At 33.3% G+C, this 10,859-nt stretch overlaps 1 long non-coding RNA gene across 2 annotated transcripts; it reads left to right on the forward strand.

Annotated features, from left to right (window-relative positions):
• The first annotated feature begins 9 nt into the window (after positions 1 to 9).
• LOC134284457 (uncharacterized) lies at positions 10 to 1,642 on the forward strand. 2 transcript variants are annotated; one of them, XR_009995784.1, is made up of 3 exons: positions 10 to 1,306; positions 1,372 to 1,439; positions 1,497 to 1,642. It is a non-coding gene; the product is annotated as an uncharacterized LOC134284457 (long non-coding RNA). The 2 variants fall into 2 exon arrangements; XR_009995783.1 differs by having other exon boundaries at positions 1,372 to 1,642.
• The last annotated feature ends 9,217 nt before the right edge of the window (positions 1,643 to 10,859 follow it).

A 10,859-nucleotide genomic window follows, 5' to 3' on the forward strand; every position in this document is an offset into this window, starting at 1 on the left:
GGCTCCATCTATTCAACACTGCTCCGTACTATAATTTACGTTCTTCCTTAATTTTGTTTGCTTCCTTCTGAACATTATCTTTTAAAAATGTCTGCCAGCGGACAGAAAAAAAATGGCAAAACTTAAACTCAGCGAATATAAAACTAAAAAAAGACGTCAGTTACGTCAAAAACTTAAAAAAGGTAACAAATTTAGATAAGGCTGAAGCCGAGGATGTACTTGTAGCTATTTTTATAGGTAAACCTAAGGAAACTGTTGAGACTTTATATTTAATATCCACATAAGAAATGTGATATTAATATAAATTTTACTATGCGCCATTCATCGAATGAAATTAGTTGTTGCTAACGGGGTGTAAATAAGTGAGTGAAAGAAATATATTTATGAGTGATGCGTACGGTGTAAATGTGTCGACTTAATAAACAAAGTTTAGCTTTATTTTATCCGAAATCCACTTTCATTGGCAATACGGCGATTAAAAATAACTGTTGGGTTAAATCCTTTCTCTTGTTTTATGATAGGTTGTTTTGGATTTTTTAGTACATCTACGATTCAGATTTTAAATATTCTTCAATCATTCATGTATTTTTTTGCTAAACCATCAAATTCATGCATCGGGTCTGGTAGGACGTTTGGCATAACGAAACTTGACATTAGGGACATTTGACTAAAACACGTTATCATAAGTGACATTTGGCATAACAACCTATTTCAATAACTAGTGAACTTCCAACTACACAAAAAGTAATCCAAGGAACGAGAATACACTGTTGCTATCTCTCGACAATATAAACAGACAAGGATGATTTTTTTGAAAGAATCTTTACCGGAATCTAAATTGCTTGCTTCGATAGAGAACAGCAAAAGAAGAAAAATCGCCGTTTCGGAAAAAAGCAAAAGCTTATTTCTTCAACAAGTTTGTCTTCTTTCTATTGAATGCTGTTCTTCATTTTTTCCTGGAAGAAAATTTACGTCACATTTTCTTTATGCCAAATGTTCTTTACGCCAAACGTTATTATGCCGAGCGTATTGAACAACATTACTTCATAATACTTAGTTAGCGGCTTTCACTCTCTGTTCGCTCCGTGTTTGGTCACTACAATCTTTTTGGCAACACGACGTTACGAGATACGAGAATGACAGTTGTCAACGTCAACGTTGGAGATGATGAAGAGGAGAAATGTGATGACTCATGGAGAAAGTGATTTTGGAATGCTAGGTGGGAAATTGTCGAAGAAGTTAAAATTGAAATTATTGTCGGAATATTGTGCGGATTAAAGTAGGAGATTTTTTGATTGCTGATAAGGTAGAGGGTAGATGAATTAGATGGATAAAAAGTTAAATACTTACCTATATGTATATGTTTTGTAGTATATATCGCTGAGGTGTGATAAAGACCCTTGTTGAGCGACGTACCGTTACGCAGTGGCTCATAATTAGTGAGTAACAAATAATATTGAATTATTCCAAATATTGAATTCTGATGCTTAATTTAGTAGGGTAAAGGAGGATTCATTCATTAACTATTGGGTACGTTCGGATTGGCCAAAGAGATATCAGTATTTTGTAAGTATACGATTGTATGGGATAATTAAGTATTCTAATTAAAGGTCATTTGCAGTTTGAGCTGTCTACACCAAGATTGCTACATAAATTGATTTCCACTAATCCGAACACTCTCTATCCTCGATCACGTTTGATTCTCGCCAGATAACTTTCAACCTTGTCCACCCCACCCGACTTCGTCTCTGTGCTCCTTGAATTATTATACTAATGGGATCTGTACCGAGCACCAAATTTGCATGGTTGTTTTCTGGCATTCTTGCAACTTTCCCCATAGGTCTTTCCAGACTCAATACCAACTATATCGACCTTTTGGGAAACTTCTTCAGAGATGATTCTCTAGGCAGAACCTTCACTATGTTGGAATTTTCCATGGCTCTTCTTTCATCAAACAATTCTGCTTTGGGACGCGAGTTCAATCTTCTAAAGAATCTCTCAGATACCGCGAAAAGACGATTAGGTACTAGACCTGTTAAACTCACTCATGGAGAACAACATTGTTCTGCCAGAATGGAGACAGGTTGGTTAAAGACTAATAGCTTTTCAAAGGCTGGTAAACCAGCAACTGACCATAACTCTTACCGCCCTGTCTCTGTTATCATGTTTAAGAAAACTGTTAGAAAAAGTAATCCTGCTTTCAAATACGCAATCTGTGTTTCGCAAGGGTAAAGGAACAAAGGATTATCTTGCGTTGCTTTTATAAGCTTTTCAACTGGCCTTTGCAGAAAAGGAGCAATTGGCTTCAGTTTTCTTTGAAATTGAAGGCACTTTCGATTCGGTTTCCATAGATAGGGTATTTGTGCCATCAGTAATCTCACGCTCCCATATTCATCCTATTCGAAAACAAGCGATTACGGCACCGATTGTTTCCTTTCGTTTTGTTTTCATGGGTGCTCACTTTTAACAAAAAAAAAAATACAGAAATACGAAACAAAACAAACAGCGCTTCAATCCTTTATTTTTCGTAGGATGAAAATGGGAGCCACATGCTTAATAAGGGAACCAATACCCTATATTGTTAGAAAAGCTGCGCATTAGTGGACTTCCAGGAATTTTAAATAATTTCTTGTAAAACTGGTTTTTAGAAACAAAAAAAAACAAATGACGACTACCAGAATTAGATATGTGGGCCTACCCCAAGGCTCATGCTTAAGTCCCTTGCTTTATAATTTTCAACTCAGCCCAACTGAAATTGAATCTTTCGAGAATAGAAATCAACCTGTCTTTGACTTCAAAATATCTTGGGGTATGGTTTGATTTAAAAAGGTACTTGATGTATCCAAACCACGTACAGGTATACCTCGATTTAGTGGACATTCCAAATTTTAAAATGTCTATAAAATCGAATTTTACATAAAATCGAAGCAAAATTTTTTATTCTTTTTTCATGTAAATTTTATACCAAAATGTACCAAAACTTATAAAAACTGCACGAAAAATGAGTTTTCGATAAAAGGCTCGGAGTTTTTGGCATATATTAGTAATTCTCGCTAAGAAGCTATCTCGCTTTTTTGTTACGATTGAAATCTTTTGTTTGCAAAACTGTGTATGGTTGGTTTTAAAGCCAATATTTTGAGCAATGGACATACACAATAACGTTATTTTCATAAATGTCCCAAAAAATTTAAAAAGTTCAGGGATCCCATCTGAACTTCCTCAAATTAAGAGATTCGTGACAATAACAAGCACTTGATAGAGCGTGATTACTGATTGTGCTGTATTTTCCGAACGACCTTTCTGTACGAGTAGTGTAGGTTTGTGCCGCTATCTGCTCGGTCGCCTTTTGTTGCAATTCTGGGGTGTTAAATTAGATTAAGTGAACCCAGAATTTTCAACTTTATTACGACGGTCTCCGAATAAAACTTTCCACATCAAATCATCGCGTTACGAATATTTCGGAAAATCTTCCATGTGTTTCTCCAGAAAAGTCACAAAGAATTATTTAACGAAATTTGGCAAGATTTGCTTCACCAATTCCTCCATGGTTTTTCACAAATCATTTCAGAGATTGTTCGAGAAATTCACACAAGGATTGCTTCAGAAATTCCTCTAGTTATTTATTCATTAATTGCTCTAAACATTCGAACGAGAATCTTTTGGAGATTTCTTTAGAAAATCTACCCAAAATTTCTTCAGAAATTCTTCTATTCTATTTTTAATTGCGGAAACTTGTCCGAGTATTCGGCCTAAAAATCCTTCACGGATTCTTTCAAAAAATCTTCCATGGATACATTCATAAATTTTCTTCATAGATTTGTTTAGAAATTCCTTCTATTCTATAAATTTCACAAAGAATTCTATCAAAGCAACTTTCATGATTTACTTCTGAAATTCTTCCACTTTTTTCCAAAAAAATAGCCATGGATATGAGTAGAAATTCCTCTATAGAGAAATTTCTTTATGGATTCTTAAGAAAATGTGTTAAGAGATTCCTCCAGAAATATCTTTAGACATTTATTCAGAAATTTCTCCAGAGAATCCTTTAATAAAACTTTCAACGATGCCTTTAGAAATTATTTTTCAGAAAATATTTCAAAAGTTCCTTCAAGAATTTGAACTGAGATATTTTGGAAATTCTTCCAAGGGTTTCACCAAATATTCCCACAGCAACTACCAATTTCTAAGGATTTCTCCAGAAGTTTCAAAAAGAGATGTGTATGATTTTTTGTTCAAATTCCTCCTTTACCTTTTTTGAGACTATTTGAGATTTTTTTTTTCAAAAATCTTTCGGAAATTCCTTTAAGCATTCTATCAAACGATCCCTTAAGGATTCATTTCAAAGCTTCTCCTGGGTTTGCTTTAGAAATTGCTCAAAATATTTTTTTTAAATCTAAATTTCTGTCAAAAAAATTTCCTGGGATTTCTCTAGGAATTCCTCCAGGGTTTGTTTAAAAAATGTGAGAACTATTTGGGATTTTTTTCCAGAAATTCCTTTAGAAACTACCCTGGGAGTTCCTTCACAAATTTTTCGAGGGGTTCTTTCAGATAATCTCCCATGGTGTTCGACTAATAATTTCTTCAAAAGTATCTCCAGATTTTCCTTCATGGTTTTCTTTACAAATTTCTTCAAGGATTACTTTGAACAAACTTCTACAGATTTTTCGATAATTATTTCATGAATCCTTGCTGAAATCAATCCTAGGATTCGTTTAAAAAATCTTTCACGAGTTCCTGAAAAAGTCTTCCAGAGATTCTTAAAGAAATTTTTCAGGGACTTTTTCGGAAACTGCTTGTAGATTTACTTCAAAAAATCATCAAGTAAATCCTAACGAAATTCAGTCAGATTTTTTTTTACAAAATCTTCTAGAGATTCCTATAGACTTTATAATGTCATTTAGAAATTTCATCAAGAACACCTTAAGAAAGTCTTGCACGGAGAGTTTCATAAAATGGGTTCAAAAAAATTTGCATAGATTGTTCCAGAAATTATCTACGAATTTCTTCGGATTTCTTTAATAGATTCTTCCAGATTTTTTAAAACATTCATCTAGTAAACCTTCCATAATGTTTGTCAAAAATATTCCAAGAACTTTTTTTTTAGAATATGATTCACGAATACATTGAAAAACCAGAAGCTCAAAACTCTTTCAACATTTTATCAGAACTGTCTTCAAGGATTGCTTTAAGAATTCTACAAGAGATTATTAAGGAACTTCCCAAAATTCATTCACATTCCTTTTGGTATTACTTCAAAACATTTCTCCTCCAGAAATTGCCCCAAGGATTTCTTAAGAAAGTCTTTGGAAATTCTCAAAGATTACTTAAGAAAATTTCCTACAGATTTTGGAAAAATCTGCAATCATTTTGCAAACTTCTACAGAGGATTGCTATGGAATGGCTGGAAGACATTCTTGCTGAGTAGGCTGCGGCTTATTTTTCAAAAGTTGTTGAAACCTGGAATTCGTAAGCTCTTTTGGATTCAAATGACACAAAAAGAGAAACCTCTGAGTTTAAGCCAAAAATATTGAGATTTAGAGGTCGCGCAATCGCTTCAAAGTCGAATTTTCGAGTAATAAAAAGGTGTTTTCACTTCAAGTGCCATAACTTTCTCAATTTTCAACTGATTTTCAATCTTTTTTTATGAATTTCTCACAAATTAAATTTCGAATAAACTCGTAGAACATCATTTTTTTCCAAAGTCACGCAAAATATGAGTTTTTTAAGATTTAATTCGTTTTTTTCTTCTTTTTACAAAAAATTTTAACTTTAGAGTCTTATAACTTTTTAACCGTTTGACCAATTTTAAATTTTTCAGTTTGCTTTCGTAGATATTTTTATTGCCTATCTTTGTCCAAAGCAAACTTTTCATCCAAGTAGTCATTTTTATGATACTTTTCACCAAAAACTGACAAAATATGCCTCATATTTAGGGATATGGAACACATTGGAGGATTTTTTTTCATTTTTTTCTCGCATTTCGAACATGAAAATATTTTTTGATTTAGAACACTCCAAAAACTGAAGTTTAAGGCTTCCATATGATTATAGAGAATATTTTTTTTCACTTTGAGCCCGAAACTAAGCATGAAAACTATTAAAATTTTGCCAAAATTCTGATTTTTTCAATAAAATACGTGTTTTTTAACGGTTTTTGGTATTTATCTATTTTGAAACGTTTTTTTAAAGGTACAGTTTATTCACAGCATTCTTAGGCAACAAAAATATCTACAAGAGCAAGCTAAAAAAAATTTAAAATTGGTCAAACGGTTAAAAAGTTATAGGACTCTAAAGTTGAAAATTTTTGTAAAAAGAAGAAAAAAATGAATTAAATCTTGAAAAACTCATATTTTGCGTGACTTTGGAAAAAAAATGATGTTCTACAAGTTTATTCGAAATTTAGTTTGTGAGAAATTCATAAAAAAAGATTGAAAATCGGTTGAAAATTGGGAAAGTTATGGCACTTGAAGTGAAAACACCTTTTTATTACTCGAAAATTCGACTTTGAAGCGATTGCGCGACCTCTAAATCTCAATATTTTTGGCTTAAACTCAGAGGTTTCTCTTTTTGTGTCATTTGAATCCAAAGGAGCATACGAATTCCAGGTTTCAACAACTTTTGAAAAATAAGCCGCAGCCTATTGCTGAGATTCCTGCAGAAATTGACAGAGATTTCATCAGAAATTCCGCCGGGTAATCCTCTATGTATTTTCGCAGAAATTCTTTCAGGAGTTCCTCCAAGCATACCTCTACGAATTTCTCTATGGATTTCGCAAGGAATGCATTAAAAATGTTTAGGATTTTTATTTAGGGATTCCTCCAGAATTTATTTTTTTTTTCAAAAATATCTCAAGAGATTTTGTTTGGTATTCCACCGGGAATTTCCAGTTATTCCTTCCGGAACTTCCACAGAAAATCCATTTATGGATTCTAAAAATATTCCTTTTTTCAGAAATTAATTCAGAAATTTATTCAGAAATTTCTTCGGGTTTTTTTTAAATTCCTTCTGAAATTTCTTCAGCGATACTTTAGGCAGTGGTGCTCATCCTGCGGCCCGCGGGCCGCATGCGGCCCTCCAAGCCTTAAGATGCGGCCCGCGGAGTACTTTAAGACGAATCAAATTTTTGAACGATTATTTGAAATAACTCGTTAAATTGATTAGGAAATCAAACAAAAAAAATTGCTGATCATTTTTTACAGTGTTGAATACAAATTAAATGATAAATAAACAAAAAGAACAATCCGTTCTGGTAAGATTCGAAATTGCAACTCCGAAGTATTTCCGCATTTCAGCAAAGTCACGAAGCCAACTTCTAGTTATTTATAAGTGGTAAAAATCAAATGAAAGTTTGTTAAAAATGTAATCTTGAATCATTTAAAAATTAGTTGCAGTTTTCAAGCGCAGTCAATGCAAGGCTGAGCAAATATTTCCATTTCGCGTTTCCGAAGAACATAAAAACACAAAGCACGAAGTTTTTGACAGAATTCTCAACAAATCTCAACTTGGTTGCCAATATTGTTTAATTTTCAATGTTTGTTTAAATTTCTATTATAAAACACACATTTTTCGAAACAAAACTTACGAATCCAATTTTAATTGTCCAAGCGAAACTCCTGAACGAACTTAAAGAAAAAAAATCAGGTGAGATTCATGAAGCGTCTCATGTGCCCTTTTGGGGAAACTTTTGCATACATTTTTGGAGAAACTCCAGGAAAAATTATTGGAGAAAAATTTTAAGCAACTCTAAGTGAAATATATGGAGAAACTCAAATTATCCTGAAGAAAACAAACCTAAAGAAACTCAATCTCCTAGAAAAATGTTCTGGTGCCACAGAAATTTCTTAAACAACTTTAGAATAAATTCCTCGAGCAACAAAAAGAGAATTTTCAGGAGTAACTACAAAGAAGATTCCAGGACCAACTGCATCAAAACACAAAAGATGCCTAGAACGCCTGAAGAAAATTTGAACAATCAATTTGAACCAACTTTAGAAGATAATGTTGGCGAAACTTACGGAAACAATTGTTAAAATCTAATTTTTGAAGAAATTTAATGATGAAGTATTTCATCAACTTTAGAAGAGACTCATGGCAAGAATTAACTAAAATCGTCAAGAAACACCTGGAAAATTTTCGGAAAAATCTGGAAGCTATTCTAGGAAACGATGGAAACGATTAATGAGGAATTCCTGAAGTAACTTCAGGGCAGTTCCAAAGGCAAATTTAAGAGGAGTTCTTGGAGGTGTTCCAAGAGAATTCTAGAAAAACTAAAAGAAACTTCAAGAAATTTCTCGAAAACCTTTTGGAGCAACTCCACATGAAATTTCAGGAGAAAATCCAGCAAACCGATTCAAAAGAAATTCTTGTAAAAACTGCTTGACAAGTTCTTGAAGTGGCTTCAAGGCAACTTCTAAATTGTTTGTTTGAATTTCAATTTGAAGTTCAAACGTTTTTCTCAACCAAACTTATGAATCTAAATTGAACTCCAGGAAGGACAATAGATTATAAAGTTTGACCCTTGCACAAGTTCTCAACAGTTCAGATTTTTCAATAAATATGCTTTAGAGTTGTTATTTTTGTTGTTTTGTGCATCGATGTTTTATGCGGCCCGCAGGTCGATCCCAAATTGCAAATTTGGCCCGCGTCATTCTCCAGCCTGAGCACCACTAGAGACATCTTGAATATTACTAGAAATACTTCAGAAAGTTCGGAAGAAGCTTATTTAAAAGTTGTTCCATGGATTCTTTCAGAAGTTCTTCCAGCAGTTCCTTCAGGAATTGCTCAAGCGGTTCCTTCAGAGATTCTTCCAGGAATTCATCCTTGGAAATGTACATGTGAAGGGACGCAGGAATCGGGGAATCTTGACTAACTAGCTCTGATTCGACCATGACTGCACTAGAAATAATTTATCACACATCTTGTCTAATACGGGTGGTCTATAAAATAATTTATTGATATAAAGTGCTCCGCGTGTCAAAAGGGCTGAAAACCCCTTCATTATAAGTCATCATGATACAAACTGCAAGTATTAAACTAATTGAATATTGAAAATTTTATCATTAAAAAAATGTACATAAAATCGAGGTGAAATGTACATAAAATCGAAGTACATAAAATCGAGGGTCCACTAAATCGAGGTTTACCTGTATTTGGTACAAAAATGTCAACAAAGATTAATATTCTGCGCACATGGGGGGGTGCTCACCCAGAAGACCTCATAAAACTGTACAAAACGGGTATTTTCTCTGCTATTGAGTAGGTATGGCTCTTTCTGTTTCCACTTAGCGGCGCACTGCCATCCAAAAAGTTGGAACGAATTCAATAAGCCGTTTGTTTGCGTATTGCCTTTACTGCATGCACTCAACGCATAATGCGAGCCTAGAGAGCAGGGGTGAAACCTCTCCAGAACGGCTTCTGGAAACTCTCGCTAAGGTTACTTATCAAATGTGGAGTGACCAACACACTTGTAATTGAAAACTTCGAAGACTGAAAACTCAGTCGAAATTCATGATAATCTATCTCTTCTGACATAAGCATCCCAGGTTATAAGGTACCCCGGGGCAAGTGGGACCTAAAAAAAATGCTAATTTGGTTTTGTCATGCCAACAATTTCAGAACACATTTTTTTTTAATAATTCCAATGAACCCAAAAGACGTTGTTGGTATATTTGTACTTATTAACGTGCATTAAAACTGTTTCATCATTTTTACGTTCCATATATTATGCATATAATGAAAAGTGTAGCAGATCTTCATTTACTGCGTTTCACGGGGCAAGTGGGACCTACCTATTCAGAGTTTTGTTCATAGGGCTTACTATAAATTGCAACAAATAAGGTAACATAAATCTCTTATATGAATGACTATCTTTAGAGATTAAAATAAGAAGAGGTTTATAGAATCGTGCATAAATTACGTAACACATAAAAAATCGCTGGGGAAAAAGTACTTGAATCTACTCTAGCAGCTCATGCAAAATAAATTGATTTTTTTTATACAAAAAGCGCCGTAAAGTGAAGAGACAAAAGATTTCGAAACTTGGTCTCTATATTATATAGTTGATGAATCTCTCCAAAAGTAAATCTGGGATTTCGTGATTTTCAGTAATATCTTCTCCCTTTCATAATCTTACGATCATTAAATAATGTTTTTTTTTTAAATCATGAATTTTGAAAAGGTCATTTTCCTATTTAATTTTTTTATGGACGGTTCCTGAATGCTCAAAAGAATTCATTATGCAGCGTTAAGTGAAAAAATAATGGAAGATATTTAGAGAAAAACATAAAAAATACATGCTTTTGATTTTTTTTTTGTTTTACCCAAGGTTTTACCATTTTTAAAAAAGATTTTCATCATCTAAATAGAGGTAATAAAGTATAATTCAACAGTAGATTACTTAACGCGTCAATTTTTATTGACTTTCGTGCTAATTTCATCTTAGGCTGGACAAGGCGAGATGAACCCATACAATTGTGTTTGTTTATTCTCATAGGTCCCACTTACCCCAGATAGCGAAATGCACTGAGGCAAGTGAGAGCAGTAAACTAAAGGTAATAAAATAAATAAAATACAGCTTTTTCGCTTGAAATCATTTTCAAGAACTCTAAATACTATCCTGAAACCGAAAAAGTATTTGTATAAAGACAAACCTATTTTTAAACGACGAATGTAGTAGAGCACGTCAATCTCACCAAGTGAATTAAAAATTACATATGAACAACAATAACGTATATGATCTCTTTATGGTTGAAACAATAACATTTTTTGTATTCAAAGTATCCGTAGGTGTGATACCTATGTTTTCCATGAAGAATGTTAGTCTTAAAAATAAATAATAATAAAAATACTAGCTATAGGTC

Source organism: Aedes albopictus, unplaced genomic scaffold (assembly GCF_035046485.1).
Source record: "Aedes albopictus strain Foshan unplaced genomic scaffold, AalbF5 HiC_scaffold_144, whole genome shotgun sequence".
Taxonomy (NCBI): Eukaryota; Metazoa; Arthropoda; class Insecta; order Diptera; family Culicidae; genus Aedes; species Aedes albopictus.